Raw genomic sequence first — 24,491 nt, forward strand, 5'->3', positions numbered from 1 at the left:
CCCTAAAAGGTTTCCTTCTCCAAAAGGCTGGGATTGGTCGGCTCGGCCTTATATATATATATATTGGGGCTGAGCGGGTGCAGAAAGCAGAGGCTGTAGGCTGAGCAGGAGTTAGGAGGGTTTTGCCTGTGGCCCCCTTCCTCGGCCTTTCCTGGGCTGGGGAAGAAAAAGGGAAAGGAGGTTAAGTTTCTGGAAGAAATCTTGTTCTCGATGCTCATGTTGGACTTGATCCCGGTTTCCGGAGGGTCCCCCTCCCGCCTGCCCAAAGAGAGTCTGGGTGCAATGCTTGCCCTGCACCCACCTGAAATGGGGGCGGCTTATGCATCTGCCCAGAGAAGAGAGGTTTTCAAGAGAATCAGTCTGGGAAGCTTTTTGGCCCTTTACCATCCAAGGTCCCAAGAGTTTTGATTATCACTGGAGAAACTGAGACCTGGCCTTTTTTTTTCTTCTTCTCCAGAAGCCCCACTTTCAGTCACCCAGGAATGTGGGTGTTAAGTCTGCCCCTACCCCATATGGGATTTTCTGGCTCAGAAAACAATGAAGTGAGAACAGGCACTGTGAATTTTTGTTTTTGTTTTTTACGAAGAAGATTCCTGAACTTTATCTTTTGAATGGACCGTGCAGTTATTTTTTGTTACAGTAAATTTTATTTGAACACTACCTCCGAAATCCTGCCTGTTTTTCACTCTGAAGGAAGGTACCGTCCCAGTGAGCCAGCGGAAAGTGAGTATTCACTAGGAGAGAGTGAAAAAAAGACTGAAAGTTTGTTCCCTGTCCCCCCCTGCACTCCTTGGGTCCAAGAGGTTAAACTTCACCCCCCCCCCCCCCGCATCGAGAGAATCCATGCCCCGGGGTTTGAAAGGACCGGTACAAGAGAACTGGGACTTAGCCCCGGGACTGAGCGTGTTCCCCTGCATCAATTTGGCCCAAACCCGAAGCAGGGGCTACACCAGTCGTATCCGTAAGTATATTGTAACTAAATTAGACCCGCGTGTCTAACAAGGGGCTATCCGACTTGCTAAAGTTACACCTTTTCACATTGTTCCAAAAAGAAATTGTACAGCCTGCTGACTATTAAGTAGGAGCAGAAAGGCTAGGAGTTTTTGCAAGGATAAATGTAGGACCCAGGCACCAGGTAGGGGGCTTCCGGAAAGGTTTCCTACAGAGGATCCCCCGAAGTGACCATAAATCACCCTTTCCCGACCACATGCAATAAAGCTACGACAGAGGAGAGGGGGAAAATAAATAATCACTTGAAAACACTTACCGGCATCTTTTAGAGACCAAACAGGCAGGGTCATCTTGAAATGTCCTGCAAAAGAAACAAATGGGGGTTAAGAACATCTTTAAATGGGCCACTGGCGTTACAGAGTTAAAATAAGAGCACTTCCTGTTGTGTACAATTTGACTTGCAAGCATAGGAAAGAAATGTTTAGCTTTTGCAAGTTCACCAAAAAGCAAATTAAGACTTAACGTTCCATTACAGTAATGAAAGGAAAATGGGAATTAAAAGCAGTGTGAGATTTTCCTAGATCTTCCCTTCAGAAGTTTCCAGGCCACAGTCCCTGCTCAGTAAGATTTACTAATGGAGGGAATGCTCTTTGCTAGTTCTACTTACACTCAATCTTTGTGGAGAAAACGGTACCATGACACACAAAACTGTATTTATTAATGACAAATATCACACCCTGAAGTGATAACATTTAATAACAGAGCTGGAAGTTATTATTTTAGGGAAAAACAAGCTATAAGTCTGGCATCGTAACGGTTTTTTGACTCACAGTTATCTTAAATCACATTACACTTTGATATAGCATCTAAAGCTTTTTCATTAATATTCACCATATCCCTTACAATTTTATGTAGCAAGCTACTATAAACCAGGTTCCTGCTCCCACGAGCTTATCATGTGTTGGAGCCTTAGAATGTGGACTGAGATGCAACCGGATCTGAGTAATATGTTTTGGAACTTTCAGAAGCAGTTTTCAGTCCTACAGAGACTGCAAGCCACCACAGCCAAGGTGAAGGAATATAAAAATATGTTTAAAAAAAAAACCCCTGTGTGCTCTCCTGTGAATAACAAATTTTCTGCAAGAACAAGCATCCAGCACTCAAAGTGATAACAAATTGGGAAAAGGGCTGTAGCCTACCCAGAGAACAGCAGTATATAGCCAGCAGAGGAGGAAACCAAAGAAATACTGGGAGACCATTTAAGGTAGAAAAGGTACAATTTGGCTCTCTTTCTCTCTGTGTGGGACAGGAATGGCCAGGAGTTGGAGCCAGGAAGAGAGTAGTGCATCTGGCAGCCCTGCAATCAGTTCTTCTCCTGAACAGCTATTTATCAAGAGGGAGAGACAGAGATCTGCGCTCTGAGGAAATAGCCATGTAAAATCCCAATAAGGGACAGAGGAGCCTGAAGCTGAGAGACTTCCTTTCCAGAGATATCCAGGCCCAGGAGCACATGGCTGTATCAGCCTCCTAAGAGAATGAGTTAAGTAATCGAAATTTTGCACAGAGAGTACCTTAGCAGAGGAGAGTGAAGATTTATTTCATTGCCTTTTATCACAAATTCAATATCTCATCTTAACTACTTCAGCCTTTCAGCCGAAGTCGAGCATAAACCCTTGCTGGCAGGTACTGGGATAGAAAAACTGGTGGATCATGGTCTTTCTGTAAGAGACTGAAACCAGGCCCACTGTCTGTTTAGCAGCAAGGAAACCATTTGGGGAAGCTCCCCAGGAGAGAGAGAGAGACCTTCCCCACACTGCAGTGCTCATCTGTTTGGTTTGTCCTCTAGCCAGCTCCACCATCACGAGGTACTTCTTCCTTTTCTTGGTAGTTTTTTTTTCCACACAATTTTGTGTTTGGGACAGGGTGCACCCTTTATAAACTGGTGACATTTGGGTGGACCTATTCATCACCCCTCCCTTTTTGAGAACTCAGGAGCAATAACAATTTTTGAAAGCTGTGTACTTCACTGCTTTCCCCCCAACCTTTCTCTATTAGCATTCCTTTTTTTTTTTTTTTTTAACTCTCCATATGAGTATCTTGGTTGTCCAGGCTAACAGGCCATACCCAGTGTTATTTTTGTATTGCTTGATTTAAAAAAAGAAAACTGCAAGTTTATATTATACTTCACTACTGTACTTTTCCCATTTAATGTTCTGGTTGGATTTACTCTCTGCTTATATAATACTAGTAAAAAGGTTAATTACTGTTTTATTCTGATGTGCTGATGTTATCTGATCTGTGCTGCCACAAGTGAGAGGTTAAGTACACAGAACATAAGAACATAATAAATTGGCAAAGGGGTCAGACCAAGGGCCCATCAAGCCCAGCATCCTGTTTCCAACAAGTACCTGGCAAGTACCCAAATCCTAAGTAGATCCCATGCTACTGATGCCAGTACTAGCAGTAGCTGTTCCCTAAGTCAACTTGAATAATAGCAGTTAATGGACTTCTCCTCCAAGAATTAATTAATTGCATCAGTAGCATGGGATCCTCTTAGTGTTTGGGTACTTGCCAGGTATCCTGGATTGGCCACTGTTGGAAACAGAATGCTGGGCTTGATGGACCCTTGGTCTGACCCAGCATGGCAATTTCTTATGTTCTTAAGGTTTCTTTCCTGCATGCGTAACCAAAGTGAGCTACAAGAAGATAAATGATTCAGAGCCCGCCAGTATCTCACCTTTAATCATCTACTAGTCCCTCGCATTTCTGAACCCCAAATGCACAGCTCTGCACTTCTGTGCACTGAACTTGCCAAGCAGATGACCACGTCTCGAGCTTTCTTATAACGCTGCTTATGTTGTCTATTTCCTCAGGAGTGTCCTGTTGCTTTGGGGACCTTCATTTTCAGTTTTTATTTTATGCTTCCTGAGAATTTATCAGTGTTTATGACAAAATGAACTAAAAATATATTTACCCAGAAAAATGACAAGTCTTTTCTTTTCCCCTTTTTGTTCTTTTTGTCATGAACACTGATAAATTCCCAGGAAAAATAAAATAGATCTGGAAACAAAGGTCCATACGTATCTTGCAGAATTTAGCGTCACCTGCAAAAAAGACAAACTGTACCCTACTAATTCCTCTCCAAATCACGCAATTACTGAACAGGACAGGCCTTCGGATTGACTCCTGAGAAACTCCTCTGATAACATCTCTTTCTCTAGGGTGATCCCCATGTATCATTGTTGTCTATCACACAAACAGTTTCTAACTCAGTCAACACCTTTGGGGCCCATTCCTAGGCTACTCAGTTTATTGATGGAACTCTGCGTCAAAAGCTTTGTTGAACTCCAAGTATACCACATCCTGTGCTCGCCCTGATCTAATTCTCTCGTCACCCAAAGAAACTGAGAATTCAAAACAGTTGAAATTCTGCAAATCCAGAAAAATCCACTGCTACTTGCCATGTTGTGCATCAAAATGGTGGGGATGATTTGACACCTTCGTTTGTAAATTCTTTGAAGCCGGTATGCTTTTATCTGTGGCTCTTGTGAGACTTGAGTGGATCATTCATTATATCTCTCTGTTGATGGATCTATATTTACTACGCACGACACTTCTTACACTTTCAGTACTACATAAATATAAATAAACCAATAAAAGTTTCTTTTTTTTTGCCAGCCCAAAAACCTCCCAGCTAAACTTGTCATATTTAAAACAATACATTCACATACCACTTTAAATCTGGAACATCTTTCTCTCGTGAATACATGTATAGCTTCCAAAAAATGAAAGGCACATTCTGCCACCATGTGTGCGCCCCTTACTGCCCAAGTATCTTATTCGATAGGATGCCATCAATGGGCACTTACATGAGCCCCCAAAAGGAGTTAAAAAGAGATAAATTACTCAAGGGTCACATAGATATACAAAGGAAACAAAAATAGGAAGAAACCCAATAAAAGATGGGTACAAAGAATATCTTTATGAGGCTAACAAATGTTTAAAGATGCCGGATTGCCTGAAGAAAGGACTTTAGAAGACCTGAAAGCTTGCAACCGTAAATGTTATTTAGCTTTATAAAGAGACCTCTTCTAAGAACCTATTTTGTTGATTTTCTTTTCAAATATTTTTATTGAGTATAATAATAACAACAAGGAAGGAGAGCAAACAGGGCTTCAAGCTAGCAAGTCTGAGTACAGAACAACAGAGGAATAACATGTAAGCAGAGAATATTGTGGCCATGTAGCAAAACAATCTCATAAACTAAGTCTTTATTTTCAAGTTTTTTCACAACTTATTTACCAGGAAAACTCCTTACAGAAAAGTCAATGTCAAAAGGAAAACAATAAATTTCAGATTAAACATTATTTCAGCATAATGATTAACGACATTTAAATTATAAGAAAATCAAATTTAGAAATTAGGAGGCGGTAGGAGCAATGACAAAGTATAAGAAAATTAATCCACAAGTATATTTGGTTCGTCGTGGCTTCTGCATCATTTTTCTTTTCTTTTTACACCGTCTCTAATGAAGTCTCCATAGGGGCTTTCCCAGCTAGGAATGTTTTCATTTGATCAGGTTCAAGAAAAATATAATTCACATTCTGATACCTGATGCAAGCCTTGCAGGGGTATTTCAGAGTGAATTTAGCCCCTATTCTAAGGGCTAATGGCCGCATCAAAAGAAAGTCTTTCCTTCGTGTCTGAGTAGACTTGATCACATCCGGAAATATCCAGATAGGGAACCCATAGAAAGGTGTTTGTCGGTTTCTGAAGAAAAGTCTCATAACATGGTTCCGCTCTGATAAAAAAGCAAAGGAAACTAGGAGAGGTTTTCTCTGACTTATTTGATGTTCAGAAGACATTTCTAATATATCGGTGAGATTCAGATCAGGACTTTGTGGTTCTGGTTGGGAAGCTTTCTGCAAGTAGAATATTTTAACAATAACCGGGAGAGCCGTATCTGGTATCTTTAGATTTTCCTTCATATAAAGTTTAAAAAGTTCCAGTGGGGCTATAGCTTTAATTACTGGAAAATGGAGTATGCGTAAATTATGTGCCCTTAGGGCATTTTCGACTGTTTCCAGTCTTCTGGATGTTAAATTTTCAGAAATAATTAATTTCTCTTGTTTAACCTCCACTGAAGAAACTCTCTTTTCCAACACTTCTGTTTTGTTAGTATAACTGGATAATAAATTATTATTTATCAAAGCCTGGTTCTGAATTTCCACATTTGTCTTAGCAAGTATTTTTATCGATGTCTCAATTCCATTTAGTACACTCCAAATTCCCTCCAACGTTATAACATCAGGTCTCTGAATAGAAGGAGCTTCTGAAATCCTTCGAAGCTGGCTTACTCCCTGCGCTTCATCGGCTCCCCCTCTTAACCCGGTACCTTGTACAGTTGTTACGATAGCTGCTTCCAGTCCCCGGGGAGTTGAAGTCCTTAGTGGATCCTCCAGACCCGCAAGTTGTTCTCCTCCACTGTCTCCTAGGGTCTCCTCGTCCCGGGTCTCACAGGCATCGTTTCTGGCCATCGTCATGGCTGCTCCGGCTTCAGACGAAGCAGGGCAGGGCATCGCGATACTTTGAGGGGGAGCAGGTTTCTTCGGTGATCCGGGGCTTAAGGTGGTATCGAAGGTCAGGGAGGTCTGCGCTTGCTCCAACGCGGTTCCTCCAGCGACCAGGCTCTCCGGATTAATTGATGCAGCTCCAGCGAAAAAACCGGGGATAGTAGGCTGTCGAGGGTCGGCAATGGGTGAGTTGATATTCTCACCTCTTAGTCGCCCTTTTCTTTTTGTATGCGGCATAATTTTTTAAAGAAAATAGAGATAAGTAACTCCGAAATTGGACAGTGTTTCTCTCCGGCGTTTCAAGCTGTTTCACGCCACGGCAGCCATCTTGCCTCCATCATAAACTAAGTCTGAAAGGAATGGTCTACTGACGTCCATATCATGAGCCAACTAGCGACCCGATGAGATCAAATGGCGCCTCCTTTTTCATACTTATAATAAAGACAGACAGTACGCCACCAAGTTGTGAAGTTCAGATTGGCTGCAGTTTTCCAGTTATTCAAGACCATTTTCACAGTTATAGAAAATAAGAAATCTTGATAATTTCTTTTGTGGCGGAGGTAAGGAAAGAAAAACAGCAAGAGATTTAAAAACACCAATATTATAGGCTACAGGACATGAAATTTTCAACATTTGTGATATTATATCCCAAACATCATGCCAGAATCGATTAGTGATCGAGCAGTAGAATAAAAGATAGGATAAGGTAGCTTTAGGCATATCACAAGACCAGCAGCCATGAGAAAGGGATAAACCAGCCTTATGCATATTCCAAGGGGGTCCACATAGCTTGGTAAAGCCAAGAAGAACATAGATTGAGTAATATGTGAACACAAAGAAACCCTCAGAGATTTATCCCAATAAAAGGTCCATGGGAAATCATCAGTCAAAGGTAAGTCCTGAGCCCATATTTTTCCCAAGCCTATACAGCATCTGAAAATAGTAATCTTAAGATGATTATAAATGTGTGAGGCTCCATGTCCCCGTGAAGACAATGCAAGTAGTAAAGAGACTACTTGTGGTTTTTGAGAAGCCATCTTCAAATCTAGAGAAGAGACACGGAAGTGTTGAGTATATGGGAGATCAAATTTATCAACCAGTTGAGCAAAGGTCAAGAAATTGCCATTATCAGCTAAGTGATGTGGGACCAAATTCCAGGTTGGTAGCAAAGAGGCCATTCAACCGGCTTGTGAGCAATCAGATAATCTGAATTAAATCACAGACTCGACAAGGTCGATTCCATAATAGTGCGCTCTAAGTCATGAAAAGATGTACATACATAACTAAAAAAATGGGATGGGAGTGAAAAAGCACCATTTTAGGAAACCCTGGTATGGACCATAAAAAGTACCTGTTTTATTGATTTACATTGTTATTGATGTCTTTCCTAATGTGTGCTTTTATTTAAATATGCAAAATCAAATTTTCCCCCTTCTTTTCTTTTTTTTTGATGACCATTTGCAACATTAACTGATTTCTTGTAAGCACAAGTTGGGCAGCCTCAGGGCTATTACATCAATAGCACTGGACAGCTAGTTGTGACCTCAAGCATTGAATACTCTGCCTTGTCTGCCCTGCATTTATAACTGTAGTGTACCTGGTCTCTTCTGGACATAAAAACACAGGGCTAATTAACAATAAGGTCGATATTAAAATGTTTGGAGTTAGCCAGACAAAACCTACGAATGAATATTTCTTCCTGCTCTCTGGCTAAATTTTGTCCGGGCAACCTGTTGCAGTACTGGGATTGTACCTGGGGCATGGTTTCTCTTTGAGCAGTGCTGATATTTAGCGTTAATTGCATAAAGTTGGCTGGGTAAGTCTGGTTGGGAAAATACCTATTCTAAAGTTATCTGGAGACCTTTATCTAGGTCTATTCAGTGGAACCCTTATCTGGGGTAAGTTCCACTGGATATCCAGTTAAAATGAGCCAGGTTACATGACCAACATAACATTCCCGTTTACTGGCTCAATATGGAGCTCAGTATTTTAATGTACTGTATATCAACAGCAGGCTACAACAAGAATAATGATAAAAAGGAAAAGGATGGTAGCTGAGTTGTGTAGTAGACTACAATTAGGGGGTCAATTGGGTCTATATGGCAGAACTAGGAGTAACTGACAAGGCTAAGATGTGGAAGCAACAATGATTAACCAGACGAAAAGGGCCCAATTGCTATACATAGAAATGAAATACAATATGCAATATTATTTTATCATTGAGGTCCATATTCCAAAGCATTTAGCGGGCTAACTCGGAAATTAGCCTGCTAAATGAATATTTGGGCACTTATCCAGCTAAATTCTGGGGCAGCTAACTTAGGGGCGTTCCAGGAGCGTAACTGGTAACGGCTATGTTAACTGGCTATCTCCGATATTCAGAGTTAGCCAATTAAAACAGCTGGCTAAGTCTGGTTGAGCCAAAGAGCTGTCCTAAAGTCAGCCGGTTAAAAATGAGCCAGCTAACTTTAAGATAGCTGGGTATATTCTATACTGCGGCAGCACTTTTGAATATGCATGTAAAGTTAGTCGGATAAGTTCAACCAGCTAACTCTGCTATCCGGACTGTGTCTGAATATGGACCTCATTGCTGATTATTACATTTGCAATTATGTTAATAAAATTACAACTTGCCAGACACCAGCCAGGTTGGTGCAGCAGGTCAAAGGAGGTGAGGTCCCAACTGGTTGTAGATGACTAAATGTTCAGGCAACAACCATACTGGTATTGGTAGCTATTGAGATTATTACAAAACTTAGGGGCAGATTTTAAAAGCCCTGCGCGCCGACGCCCCTATGTTGCATAGGCCGCTGGCACGCGCAAAGCCCCGGGACACGCGTAAGTCCCGGGGCTTGGGGGCGTGTCGGGGACGGCACAGCATTCGGGGGCGTTCTGGGGCGGGGCCATGGGCATGGTGCTGGCCTGGGGAGGTTCCGGGGGCGTGGCCGAGGCCTCCAAACCAACCCCCCGGCCCGGGGAATGGCACGCTGGCAGCTGGCCGGCGCGCGCAAGTTACGCCTGCCTCAGGCAGGCGTAACTTTCTGAACAAAAGTAGGGGGGAGGAGGTATGTTAGGTAGGGGAAGGGATGGGAAGATGGGGGGTGGGGGTCGGAAAAAAAGTTCTCTCCAAGGCCGCTCCGTGTGCACATGTTATAAAATTGGGCATAGATTTGTTCGTGCCGGGTTGCGCGAACAAATCTACGCCCACGCATAACTTTAAAAATCTACCCCTTTGTGATTAGACATGAACAAAGTCACCCAAACAGTCATGCTCTATGACTGGCAGCTGGGATATATCCTTAGTAGTGATGACAGGAATAACTGGACAGTCTGGATGGGTCAGTTGGTCTATGTATCCCATCCTCTTTTTTTATTACTATGTTACCACCATTTTTGCTCTATGCTTTAGTATTTCATTCTTATTTTTTTCCTCCGAACTGCTGGAAAAGTCAGTCTTAATGCTATTCTGTCACTCATTAATACTTCATCAGATATGCAGGTGAAGTTTAGCAAGGGACCTGTCATGTCCTAAGGTCTATTTATTTTGATGATCAATTGTTAAAAGAATTCCCAGGCTTATTTTGTAATGTGTGTTAATGACAGGCACTAAACAGAATTTCTGCTGGTTTCAAGAAAAATAGAGAGGTTTCTATGGTGATGCTATTGGGCTGCAGAGCATACTGTATAACAAAACTGCTTCATAGGTTAAATATTCCATACATATAATTACCACATACCGACCTATCAAGATGCATCAAAATTGCATGACACTATTTTGGTAAGGATATTTTAAAAATTACAGATGCCTGGAGCAAAACTGTTTCTACTTGGATCATTTTACTAAACTTCACATAAAGGAATGCTTAAATTTGGCATTTAATAAAATGACAAAGGCGTCCCATTGAAAATACAGCACCGTTTCCTGTTTTGCTCTTACACATAATGTACATATTAATCAGCAAATGGAAAATATGCATTATAAAAAAGATTTAAGTGGTGCTGGATTGTCATGCTAGTTCAGACCAACTCCACTGAGCCCAGCATGCTGTCTTCGACGGTGGCCAGTCCAGGCCTCAAGTATTTGGCTGATCCCATAAAGTAGGATCTAATTCCCAGGGATAGCAATATCTTTCTTGAGTTTATCTGACTATGGATCTTTCCTCCAGGAACTTCTCCACACCTCTTTTAAACCCCGCTATGCTGGTCGCCTTGATCACAACCTCTGGCAACAAATTCCACAGCTTGACTGTGCTGAGAAAGTACTTTCTAACATTTTTTTTTAATCTGCTGGGTTCACGATTCCCGGTGTGTGGCCAAGCACCGGCTGGGTGTGCTGCGGCTTCCGGGGTCCCACTCTCCCAGTTATGCTTCCCTTTACTTTTTTCCTGCCCTCGTGGGCCAGTGGGAAGCCTTCCTTCCTTTCCTGTCCCTATTGGCCAATGGGAAGCCTCCTCTCTTGTTCCTGCCCCCTGCGGGCCAATCGGAAGCCTCCTCCCTTCTTTCTGTCAGTGGAAGTAGGAAGAAGCCTCTGAGTGGACGGTGGGGTAGGAAGAAGGGAGGGGGCATCCTATAGCCTGAGGGTGGAGTGGTTTGACGGGGGGGGGGGGGGGGGGGGGGGGGGGGGGGGGGGGGGCTGGTAGGAGTGGCACACAAAAGAAAAAGTCCAAAAAAAGGGCGGGGCATGGGCACAGTCTGGGCAGGGCATTCCAGGTTTTTAAATGGAAACCAGCGTGTAACTTCTGCTATAGATGGCGCGTAAGTTATCAAAGAAAAAAAAAAAAACCAGGCTAGTCAGTGGGGTTTTAAGGATTGGGGCAGGTAGGGTAAAAGAGAGGTTAGTTAGCTAGGGGCATTAGGAAGTCCTATCCTGTAAATGGGCAAAGTGAGAACGAACTGGTTTAACTGGTAATTGCATCAGCGCACGTGTATATTAAAATCTCCCCCACTAACGCGGTAGAAGCGTCACATGCTTGCATCTATATAAAATGGCGTGCACATTTACACGTGTGCAGCCGATTTTATAAGATGCATGCATGTTATAAAATGGCAGTGTCCATGGGTGTGAGCCGTTATATGCGCATTCATGTATGCCTGCGTGGCTGTTTTAAAGTTAACCGTTTATATGCGCATTTCATAAATACTTGTCTCCACATTTAATTCTGGCGGTTTATTCGCATAGTGTGCGCAAAATATATGCATGTACATTTATAAAATGGGTAGAGAAAGTATGTTTTCCTGCATTGCGTAGATATGTATATACTGAATCATATGCATGCACAATGGGGTAGATTTTAAAAGAAGCGTGCGGGCGTACATGTGTGTGCGCCATCTACCACGCGCACATAGACGCCCGGTTTTATAACATGCACGCGCAGGTGCGCTCATGTTATAAAATCAGGGGTCGGCGCGCAAGGTGGATACACAATTATGCACCCTGTGCACGCCGATGCCAGCAGACTTCACCCGTTACCTCCCAGGCCGCTCCGATTTCGGAGTGGCCTGTGAGGGAACTTCCCTTCCCCCTACTCTATCCTTCCCACCCCTTCCCCTAACCTTCCCACCCCTAGCCCTATTCTACCCCCCCCCCCCCCCCCGCCAACCTTTATCCTATCTTTGCCCCTGCCTCTGGGCAGGCACAAGTTGCGCGCGCCGGCAACCTGCCGGCGCACAATCCTCCAACACAGCAGCAAATGGCCATTGTGCTGGAAGCCTCTGGCCCCGCCCTTTTTTGAAGCCCAGGACCTAGATGTGTCCCGGGGCTTTATGCGCGTCGCTGGGCCTTTATAAAATAGGCTCGGCCCGCGTAGGGCTTTGAAAATCCGGCTCTTTCTGAACAGAAATAGGTGGGTATATGTAGCTCCTGCCACATAGTTTATACAATACTAACATACATTTTCGCATGTGAACTTTAGATGAGCAATGCTGTACCGCCGATAGGTCAGAGATTTTGGTTCCTTGTGCATAAAATAACTCACACAAGTTCTGCACTGCAAATAGCAAGTGTAACTTTCTGCCAGGGAGTTTGAGTGCGTACTTTGGCCTAATTTTCAAGATGAACTAACGCATATAAAATCACTTTCAAAACTGGCATAACTGAGATATTTTGGTGAGACATAAACTACACAGGTTGTTGTAAAGTTACCCTCCTAATTAATTTCCACCCAGCTTCTGCTATGTGCTTGTTTTTTCTTTTGGTAATAATCCTATATTCTGACTGGAAACCCGATTAATTTATGGACTTTGGGGTTTTTTAAGCCCCTGGGGTGTGGTTATTAACATATTAGGAAAATATTTTTGCGCCAAGTTAGAATCTTCTCTTTCAGTGAGAAAATAATTGGTTTTAAAATCAGACTGTGTTTGTGTATGTGTGGGGGGTGTTTATAACAGTATATACTTCTTTGTTTATTATACAATAAACAATAACTGTCCTGTGAGGTTGGTATGTTAAATGTGGTGTCCAAAGTCCCAGCACTGGGAAAGCAACAGCGATTCAGGCTTTAGTTCCATCTTGTGGCATGGAAAACACATTTATATTTTTCAAGGGAACTAAAATATTTAATTGTCTTTAGATAGTTTTCTCTCCACTTTCTAAACATTTGCACTCTTGTTTTACATATACACACACTCATATTAGGATTGGTATGAATTGCATCATTTTTTTTCATATAAAATAAAGCTAATTTTATAACTTTTATTTACAGTATTTAACATTTTAATATCATTTGGTTATGATGAAATCTTTGACTTACAAACTTCAGATCTGAATACCGCAACATACGCGCATATATCGGGGATCACGAATAAACTTGCGTGTGCAAAAAAAAGGGGGGAGGACCAGGGGTGTTCCGGGGAGGGGCCAACATTTATGCGAGCGAGTTGCTATTTTACAGCCTGCCAAAGCGACACGCGCAAGTCTTCTCCTTGGGCATATTCACTCCTGCTCAATATCTGGAGGAAATGGGTGGAATGGGGGGGGGGGGGGGGGGGGGGGGGGGAATGGACTTCGGGCTGAAGAGCCAGGAGGGTCTTCATGAGCTGCAGATGGACTCATCGAACTGGTAGATTAACTGATAAAAATGTTTCATAGCCGCTCACGTTAGAAAACCCCTTGACTTAGGCATGCAAAAGTTGACTTACAGTGTGTGTGTGTGTGTGTGTGTGGGGGGGGGGGGGGGGGGGGGGTGGTAAATGCATCTAAGTTACGAGAGTAAAATTTATTTGCATATCCCTTTAAAATTCAAAGTACAAATGCATGGTTTTATCACTTGTGCACACTTATCCGGCTAAGTAGCGCCTTTGAACTTATTAGAATGAATAGTGCTTTTGTTTTAGACGTATCCGGCTATGTTACATACCCAGATTGTTGGGGATCCGTAGGAGGGAACGCTAAGGAGCGCTCCCGATTCAGGGGAGAAGTGTGCCCTTGGACCTCGGCGAGCCAGGAGAGGCGCTCCAAGGAAGTACTGAGGTAGGTGAGACGAAGTCCCATCTGGGCTAAGACTGGAAGCCCAGGCCCCTGCCGACCTGCACAGCCTCCATGAGGCCAACCACGCAAGGTTGGTCTCTGAGTAGTCCTCCGACCACTCCAAGCCTTTTCGGACCTGCCGCTGGGTAACGGCAGAGGTGGCAGGCCGGACAGGAGACAAGGGTGGACTAAGACCTTGGAGTTCAAGACTCAGTCGAGGAACTTGGAATGTGGAGACTCAGTCGAGGAACTTGGAACGTGGAGACTCAGACGAAGGACTTGGAACATGGAGACTCAGATGAGGAATCTGGAATGTGGAGACTCAGACGAGGAACTAGGATGTGGAGATTCATACGAGGCGAGTAAGGTCCCCCAGGCGCCCTACACAGCCCATGTGCTGGTCGCGGACCACACTGTCCCCTACGCGCCCTACACAGCTGGACGGCGGATCGCGGACCACGAGGGGAGCAGGGCAAGCTCTGGACAAAAACGATAGGCCAGGTACGAGGTGAACCCCTTGGATCCTCCGAAGTCAGAACAGGATACGGACTCAAATCAAAACACAGAACTTGGAACCCTGAACTCGGACTTTAAAAACAAGGAACCTCCGGAGGCACAGGTACTCAGGACCTGGGACTTCAGGACTTGGATCACGGAACATCAGGACTTGGATCATAGAACATCAGGACTGGAATTCGGACATCAGGACTTGAATAAGAAAACAAAGACAAGGACAACGGGAAATGGAATGCCTTGAAGAAGAGAAGGAGGAGGACGTCATCGGAGACTCCTGGACCGGAAAGCTGGAACAGGATCCAGAAGCAGTCCAACTCCTGAACTGGCTCCTCGCAAAGACAAGGCAGAAGTGGAAGCAAGGTCCTTAAGTAGGGCTGACGATGAGGAGACGCCCTGGGAGGAGTTCAGATGGGGCCCGGGGTGTATCCGGCTGCGGGCCCTTTAAATATAGAAGAAAGACGCGGCTGCGCTCCTTAGGCACAGGGGGCAGGACTTTGGACAGCGGCCATGTCGCCACTGAGACGCTGGAGTACAACGGGCCGTAGGGCAGGCCTTGCCGCAGAAGAGGCATCTGAGAGCGGATCCTGCTGCGGAGGTAGATCAGGGACTGCGGCCTCCAGGCCGAACAACGGAGAAGGTGCTGGCTCCAGCCGCATCGGAGCACAGTGGCAGGGCCCGCTGTGCAGGAGAGGAACGCTGAAGTCCGCGGCTCCCCACCGCGGTGAAGAAGGGCTGACTGCGGCTCCTGCCGCGAAGAACGTCGGCGGCTCCTTGCCGCAGAGGTAAGCGCCTGCTTGCGGCTGGGCCCGCGAGCAGGAGTGCAACACAGATAAGTCGGGAAAGTGCTAATTAGATGGACAAACAACGCTTTTGAGACTTATCCAGCTAAATGCTGCTATTCAGCCACATAAATCAGGACTTATCTGGATAAGTGCTGCTATTTTTATGAATAAATCCAAATTTATGCGGATCATACGCGAGCATGTATGCGCGCATATGTACTCGTATTTTATAACCTGTGCATATCATTTGGCTATAAAATACAGTAGTAAATTCGCTTGTGCCCATATATACGCATATACGAGTGCACGCAAGCAGTTTTGAAAGTGCCTAAGTGTAACTCCCCCCCCCCCTTCCTAACCCCAGAAATTCCTCTGCTGTGGATAAATGTATGTGCGTATGGGCCCTTCATGTGTACTTTTACCCACGTATTGGGCGGGCAACTTTCTAAGAACCCATGTCAATAGGAAAAGCAATATTTTACCTCCAGGGCAGGGGTGGGCAAACCATTCTCTGCAGGCCAAAACTGATCCGTCTTCCCCTTTTCTTTTTTTTGTGGTCGGCCTACCTCGTGGCCATTATCAGTTGCTTCCAGCCCCCAAACGCTCTGTCCTGACCTCGTCGGCGACGGCCTGAAGTTGCGCGCACCCTCGCATCGTGGCGGGCCATCGCTGACAGCATCGGGCAGGTTGCTGCTGTACTTTCCTCCTCGGGAGTTAATTCTTAGGCATCCTCTCTCTCTCTCTCCGGCTGTCCGGAAGCGGGCGTTACCTCCTCCCGTACCCTGCGGGCACAGGTCGCCGGGAAAAGCGAGCAGCGGCGGCGCGCACCTGCGTGGCAACATGGAACGCAAACTCCCCCCCCGGTTGTTATATTAATACTCCCGCGCATTGCCGTGGCTTGGGTCAACTCTAGGGCTTCTTCTATGCACAGTCAGAGCCCTAAGGACATTTTAAATACTGAGACCAAGGGGGGGGGGGGGGGGGGGGCGGGGGGGGGCAGTGGTGAGATCTCTCTGCTGCACAGAAAGGCCAGTACATTTTTTTTGGGTGGTTTTAGCTGCTAGCCAGTGTTCAGTGATTACAGTGACAAATTTAAAGAAGACGTATGGGGACCAACCCCCTCCCCCATGACCCGACTGGAGCTCCCAGCCCCTGCTGCATGTGAGAGCCCACTTAAAAATACCGCACTAGGGGATGCATTTTAAAAGCCATGAACGCAGATAAAAACATTGCTTCATGAGCAAAACTGGCTGCTACGTATAATAACCCCAAGGCTCAGTGCGTGTAAAAGTAAGCGTGTAACTGCAATCCAACGTCACACACACTTTTCCATGCACTAGGGGGAGGCGTTTCCAGGGGAGGAGACGGGACTTACATGCAAGCTCTTCCATTTTAAAAGGCACACGGGAGGGGGGAGGGGAGTTAAGCCTCCCGCCCTGGATAGAGCAGGGGTGACTTTGTGCGGGTGAGGCTACGCGCATAGGTTTGCTTTGAAAATGTGGGGTAAAGCCCGTGAGTAAAAGTTGCAGGCAAAATTTCCCCCTGCCCGCACAGTTATAAAATTATTTCAGACTTAGAGCCAGATGTGATAAAGGTGGGTTTTTTTTTCCCCGTTTTTTTTTTTTTTTTGTCTACGTGGAAAAAAAGTGTAGTAGATCCCGGCCTTACATGCACAACTGCGTAAAACTTGAAAACCGAACAGAGAAAGTCTGTGCCCTGATGAGGCAGACAAAAATATATTCATCCTTTCGAAAACTGTTTAACCACATGAGCTCACTTTTCCTTTTATATATGTGGAATATATATTTAAACATTATGGGCTGTACTGTAGAAAGCTGCGAGGCCAAACTGAATTTAAACAACTGACTCGATCAAACTGAAGTCCACTTTACCTGATGAAGATTCATGGAAACTTGTATTAATAATATACAATGAATTGGATAACAGGATAACTTTTGCTTGATCAAAGATCATCAGTTTTGTCTTTATCTTAACTATATTTGTTCACTTTTTTTTTCTTTTTAGAAAATGTATTCCAAAATCAATTATTTACAAGCAATCAAAGAAAAACCTTCTCAGCAAGCCTCTCATTGGGGGGAGCAGGGCAGTTATAATAGCCCCTCGGGCAATTACTTACTCCTTTGCGTCTGTATCAACAACAGGAAAAAGCCCAGAACCCTAAATAAGTGGAATTAAAAAAAATAAAAAAACCCTTAAATTGACATTTTAAGAACTAAATTGCTACCTGGATGGGAAGGGAGGCAGATCTTCCAGGGCTCCTTTGGGCAGGAAGGGGAGGGTGGCAAGACTTCCTGGGCAGAGCGGGTCGGGCTGAACAGGGAGAGAAGCTGGGAGCGGGTTGGGCCGAGAGAGAGAGAGACACTCCTTCCTGTGACCCCTAATACTGTATATCAAAAGGTTTTAAGCAGAAATGTGAAACTGTGTTCTTGCCCATCATTGGGGTCTCTTGAAGAGGGTCCTCTCACCTTGATGAAGAATGGGCATTTCTGCTAGACAATCAGAAAAAAAGCCAAAAGACAAAACTGAATATCTTTCATCAACCAAGACTTATCCTCTGTTAACCAGGTATTTGCAAGTTACCAATACAAATTTCTGTGTATTAATATTCTTTGGGAAACAGATTATCCTTTGATATGATGCTGTTTGCAGTATATAAATCCATTCCCTCATGCAGGCAAATTAGCAAAATCCAAACGGCTGTCTTCTCAGAAGGAATCCAAACAAGCTAACCCTAGATCTCTGTTTACCAGATTTCATGACTGAAACTTAGGAAATTCATTGGGGTTTTTTTTTTTTACTTTGATCCTGTGGCATTCTGACGCTAAGGGTCCAATTCTTTCAGCTTTTCCCCTCATATAAACAGAATGGAGAAAAAAAAGCCATAGTAAATGAACTGAGCCCTGTATTCAAAAAGGAAGATTACGAGTCCTCAAATGGAAGTTAAAATGCCCGAGTCTTTCTCTCCTGAAATCAGAAAAGCTAAAAAAGGTTTCTTCTGCTGGAAATAATCCTCTCTTTTTGGGCTGACACAATATCAATAAGTGGCACTGTAGCTGGGCGCACCATAGCTGTTACCATTGCAAACGTCCTTCTGAGAGAAGGCCTGACACTGACCTCCAGAGCTATGCACCCACAAGGCCTTGCAGTCGCGCGGGCTTGACTGTCCCATGTCGAAAAGCAAGATCAACATGCATGTCAGCCGTATGAGTCTCACTATTCCCAATTTACTCTTGGATGCTGAAACTGCAGAAGTTATATATGGGTAGCTAGTCTCACAGAAAATGAACTATTCTACTATTCTCATTCTGTTTACTGAGAAAGGGGGTAGAGGTAGGCGTGCATGATGTATGTGTGGGGGAGAGGTGCTTTTTAAAAACTCCCTAGGTATGCCTACAACAAGCCCTACGTCTGCGCAGTTGTTTGGAAAATGAATGCTTCCTCCAGAGAAGCTGTCAGAAAGCCCAAGAAATGGGAAAGCTGCACTGCCTTGCCGAATCCCTCCAGATGCACTAATTAGGGGAGCACTAATGCTGCTGCTTTGCCGCGAGCACGCGAGGCGCCCAGAAGAGCTAATTAGCCTTGCTTCTGAAATGGCTTTCTCACTGTCGGCCCTGGCAGCGCTCCAGGACACCCTGCCTCTCTCGAGCGAGCTGCCGAAGCCTCCCTCCTCCTCACGCGCCAGCATTGCCCCCACTCGGTTCCTCAAAAGACACACAAAGAGGAGCGAAAAATAGCTCGTGCAAACGAGGCGATTACGTCAGCACATCCTGCTGATGGTGGGCGATCAGATAAGCTTCTCGCGCTGCACAGGGCACAGGCTGTGAGAGGAGGAACGCGCGCGCCGGCCCAGGTTTCAGGCTTCGCTGCCCGAAGTCAGTGACGTTCACTGCGCCCCCGGTGAGCGGCACCTGACGAGCCCCCCCTCCCCCACGACGGTTGCACAGGAAACTGCGGCTGACTGAACCTGGAGGCGAGGAGGGGAAACGTAAGCTCTAAAAATAGCTCCAACGGTGTATTTTTAGCACCAGCAACTCTCATTTGCTTCTAGTTCAAAGGCCACCCACCTCATTTTTTTTTTTTTTGTGTGTGTGACAAATAACTTCCTGTTTCTAAATATAAGTTGACAGCCTGACCTGTACTCAAGGGGAAAGTACCTAAATTGGAGGTGGGGGAGTTTCCATCAACATTAGTCGCTAACTGACAGCTGAGCAAGTCTGACTGCAAAAACAAACACATTTAAGCTCTCTCTCCACTCTGCCCTCCTTTTTCTCACCCCCTACCCACCACCCCCATTTTATGCTCAGTACTATTTGTTGCCCAAGTAAGAGATTTAACGCGTGCACGAGCTAAGATACTGCAGCACCTCTGCCCTCCTGACCTGCTTATTTTTTTCCCGCTGTCCCTCTCCTCCTCTGCTTTGTGCCACCTTTGGCTCTTGTCACTTCCTTTTCGTTGGCCGCTCTGGCCGGGAGGCAGGCAGGCAGGCACTACATTCATTTCAGTTGCTACAACCACCTTCAGTTTACAGGCTGCTCAGCACCTGGCCAGCTGGGCTACTACAAACCTTGCAGGAGAAACAAACCAGCTGGGCTACTACAAACATCCTCTGGGATAGACCATCCTGCCATTTATAAACCAAGAAATTAAATCTACTGTTGACAGTTTAGGACCCGACTTGCTGAGAAGTCAATATTCAAAGGGAAAAAGCGGGCTAAGGACCGACTTAACCGGCTAGATCAAAGCTTTTGAAAACTGACCAAACACAGCTGGCTAATTTTATCCCCCTAAATTTCACTAGGTTGCCACATGTCACTGGTCACGTTCTGGGCAGGCCTGGGGGGGCAAAGGGTGAAAGTTAAGTGACTAGCTCAGATTTTTAATGCTAGCTGCCCAACTTGGCCAGCCATATCCAGGCACTGCCATAGCGGATCTAAATCAGGCCACTCAACCACCCACTAGGGTGGCCCAACTAGCTGCAGATTTTCAGGACGGGTTGATCCAGTCCTGGTTTTTTATCCCATTGCATGCAGGAACTTGTAGTCTTGCCTTTCTGAAGACATAAATAGACAGGTAAATCAGAGCTACAATTCCATGCAAAGGGGTAAAAACCAAGACTGTCCTGAAAATCTGGAGCTAGCTGGCAACCCTACCAAAAAAAACCCAAAACCTGTGTCTGCTACCCAGATCCCCCCCCCCCCCCCCTCCATCCCTTTCTCTCACATTTTATTTTGATTAAAAACATTCCCACAGGACCTGAATCCTCCCACTCCCTCCCTCTGTACATCATTTTGATTCAGAAAGCCTCACTTGAACCAATTCTCCTTCGCCTCCTCTTAATTTTGTTTAAAAAAAAAAAAGCAGCAAACTCATGATCCCCCTCCCTTACACTCTCACCTGCACCCCCTCTTATCTCGCAGAACTCGTCCCTCCTGAGCAAAAGGAGGAATTGCTCTTCTGCCAGCTCCGTGGCAGGTTTGATTTGATTGAACAGCTATCGCATTTAGCCAGTAGGGAAGACATGCTACCACGTATGAAACATAATTATCAATTTCAGATGGCCATAGTGTCTTCATGAGCAGGAAGGATCTGTAAATGAATGCCTTAGCAGACCTAAGGACCCAAGACAAATCCAACTCTCCAGTCAGGGCATCAGCTGCCAGGAAAGGCCTTGCTTTGTGAGTATTATTGATTAACCACATGCCTGCTACATCTCCCAAACTGAGGGCCCAACGTAATAAAACGCGAGTTAAAAATGTGAGCTAGGTTTTAGTTCACTTTTTCTTTACTCACACGGTGAAAACTGAATAAACTCCCGACGCGTAGAGCTAATGGCATGTTAATGCATCAGGAGTGTAAGAAAAGCACTCTGACCCAAAAATGAGTGCAGAAGACATGTTTAGCACATATAAAATATAATTTTTTGCTCATAAAACATGCTTTCTCCACAGAAAACATATTTTGTGCACATAACTTTAATTTATTATTTATTTAGCCACCTTTCCAGTGGATCATTGCTCTGGATTTGAGGAGGAGGAGGAGCAGCAGCAGCCCTAGTGGTTACAGCAGCAGGCTAAGAATAAGGGAAGCCGGGGTTCACATTCCCCTGACACTCCTTGTGACCTTGGGCTAGTCACTTCACCCTCCGTTGCCTCAGCTACCTGCAAAAGGGCCTAACCGTGAAACCTGTCTGCAGTACAGCATTTACGTGAATAAGTGCATACGCAGAGATTAATGCTAGCAATTTGTAAACTGTGCAAAATCCACACATACATTTCAATAGCTGTGCATATCTCCAATGTACGCTTTCTGTACTAATTTTATAAACCTAGGCACGTATATTTTACCCCCCAAACAACTGTGACGCTGCGCAGATAAACGCCCAGAATTACACGTGAAGGCAAGTATTTTATAAACTATATGACAGTACTTGGAATCACCAGTTTGGCGATACCAGTTCACCTAGACCCTTCTAGCACTTCGCCCTGAATCCCCACCACGTTTCCCGGTCCTCCTACCCCCAAAACGGCTGACAACAGACAAGTCCGATTTCACTTGCGCAAAAGTGTACGAACAGATTTGGTAATGAACATGTTTAGATCTCTTACAAAATAGCAACCGCCATGCGTACTTCTTAACCTCACCCTGGAACGCCCCCTTTTTGCTCCCCCAGTAAAATGCATATTGAAAACCAAAAATACTCGCCTACTCGTGACGTTTATAAAACAGCGTATCTGCGAGTCCATGCTACTTACGCACATATATGCTATTTTTTACATGTGGGGACCCCATTTGAAAATTCACTCCTTAGAATGTAAGTCCCCAATGGGGACTGGGAAATACACCTGAATGTAATTCACCTTGAGCTGCCTATGAAAAGGCAGGAGATAATAAAAAAAAACAACCCCCAAACTGTATTTTCCGGTGTATAAATCGCACCGGTATATAAGTCGCATCCTGCTATAAATAGGAATGTGGCTGAAAAAGTCAGCAGGTAGGTTGCATCGGTGTAAAAGTCGCACCTCTTCATCGTGCATGCAACTGAGAGACAGTGGCTGGAGGAGCATGCGCGCTAGGCGGGCGGTGAACATGCCGCTGACATGGTTGAGTTCGGGAGGCTGCACGGAAGGAACGGTAAGGAAATGCTGCGAGACAGAGAGAGAGAAAAAAACAGCTGCTAGGTCGCACCGGTGTATAAGTCGCACCGACAAAAATCTGGGGGAAAAAAACGTGGCTTATACACCGGAAAAATACGGTAAACTAGTAATCAAAGCAGAGAACAACAAAATCACATACATAATTAAAATAACAATAATTATATAATTAAAATAATAATTATGTAGTGGTACCCATTTGGCTGGTGTGCTGCATCCGGGGTGCTAAAAAGCTAGGGTCCATCGAGCAAGGGGGGAGGGGGGGGGCTTAATTTTATGGTCCCTTGATGAGGTCATGTTCATGCTTCGCTGTCATTTCTTCGAAACCCCTGGTCTGGAATGATGTGCAAGAGTTCTTCAGAAAACGCCATGGTGTAAGACCAAAAGTTTAAAGTGAAAAGAACACACAAGCACCCTCCCCACTTTCTGTCCTACTGTTCAGTCCAAAGAAAAGGCCCCGGAGTGCGGCAGATGGTATTCAACAAAAAAATTTAGTTTAAAAATCAAAATCTGGGAAAGAACTGAAGAGATAAGAAACAGCATTAGGGAAATCAGTGTCAGAAAACCCATGGTCTCCTTAATCCATCACACTCCTCCTTGGTGTCCTCCCCACTGCACCAGCATCCGTTTCCGATAATCCTTCCCCCTTGAAGGGTAGCACAGTCCTGTTCTAGTTCCGGCGTACAAGAGCTGGGAAATGGTGACAAAAAAAACCCTTGTCCCAAAAACTAGTCCTCAGAATCAGACAGATCCAGCAACTCCTATTAGAATGTCCCAAAATCCCCTCCTCTCTCCCTGCATGCTAGCTGTTAAGTAAGAGCCAAGGCGAAAAGCAATCTGTACCCAACCCTTCTTCAAGCACCGGTCAGAATCCAGAAATCCAAAAGTAGCAAAAACCTTCAAAGGTCCTTGGCGTCTCTTCTACCATGAAGCAGAAAAACCTCCTCTTCTTCTGCTCAGTCCACCTGGGGAGGGGATGGCAAACGCTCAATCACAAGATCTGGGGGAATTTTTTTTTTCAAGTCCCCAGCAGCCTCCCACAAAAAAAAAAACCAAAAACTAATGGTGGGGATAAAACAAGGGGAGGTTTCCAAAAATTCAAAACCCCCCCCCCTCCCACTGCCTATGCTAGAAAAATCTAGGAGAATCTTAGCGAGGGGCAAGGCCGGGTCACGATTACACGTGTCACGGTTGTGAGACATTGGGCTGTGGCATGGTCGAAGCAGCCTGACAGGGCGAACTTAGTAGACCCACGCCAACAGCTGGTGGAATCGCTTCACCTGTAACCAGTCCCGTTGCCCCCGCAGGAAGAGCCCTTGGTTCCCAGGGGCCGGCAGGGCTTAGTCCTGTAAGGAGGGGGTCGGAGGGAGTCGAAGTAGCAGGCAGAGGTCAGGGCAGGTAGCGAGCACCCGGTGTCGAGGCCCAGGCCGAGGTCGGAGGCAGGTTGGCGATCAGGCAAGTGTCGAGGTCCAGGCTGAGGCCCGGAGCAGGCAGCAATCTAGCAGAACAGTCCGGGTCCGAGGCCAGGGGTCAAAAACCGGGAATCGGTCAGATTCAGGCAGACAAGAAAAAAAAGGACAAGACACGGGGGGGGGGGGGGGGGGGGCCAAGGCACGTTAGGGACCAGCGGGGCAAGGCAGGATAAGGGTAACAGCAAGGAAGGACAACGAGGAGGCAAGACAAAGCACAGGGCACAGAGGACGAGCAGCAACGAGGACGGCATCGCAGGAGGATCTGTTTGCTGAGGCAAGGCGTGGAGCGTGGCTAGGTTTAAATTAACAGCTGTGTGATGTCATCACTGGGTGACACAGCAGGCCAGTTTTCCCCGCCGCGGGGCTCTCAAGAGCTGGGCGCACTATGGGGAAACCGGGGGAGAGGGCAGCATGGTAGCGGCGCTCTGGGGTAAGCGCGGATGGTTGTGGGACATCCTGCGGCCAGCCAAAATGTTACGCCATGGTAGCAAGTGTAGAGAACCTAAAGGGATCTCTAATGGGAAGAATGCCCCCTTACCCTAATAGGGGGCAGAAGTATT

General features: G+C 45.5%; 1 protein-coding gene across 2 annotated transcripts in view; it reads right to left on the bottom strand.

Annotated features, from left to right (window-relative positions):
* The window catches only part of HIVEP2 (human immunodeficiency virus type I enhancer binding protein 2), a 309,581-nt gene that overhangs the window by 31,899 nt on the left and 253,191 nt on the right, over nt 1-24,491 (bottom strand). Inside the window, exons 3-4 of one of the 2 annotated variants that reach the window (XM_029596509.1) lie at nt 1,268-1,312; nt 662-734 (exon numbers count right to left, since the gene is read on the bottom strand). The gene's annotated coding sequence lies outside the window, so the exon portion shown is untranslated. The remainder of the gene's footprint in view (nt 1-661; nt 735-1,267; nt 1,313-24,491) is intronic. The other variant, XM_029596510.1, reaches the window with a different exon arrangement.

This window comes from Rhinatrema bivittatum, chromosome 3 (genome assembly GCF_901001135.1).
Source record: "Rhinatrema bivittatum chromosome 3, aRhiBiv1.1, whole genome shotgun sequence".
Taxonomy (NCBI): Eukaryota; Metazoa; Chordata; class Amphibia; order Gymnophiona; family Rhinatrematidae; genus Rhinatrema; species Rhinatrema bivittatum.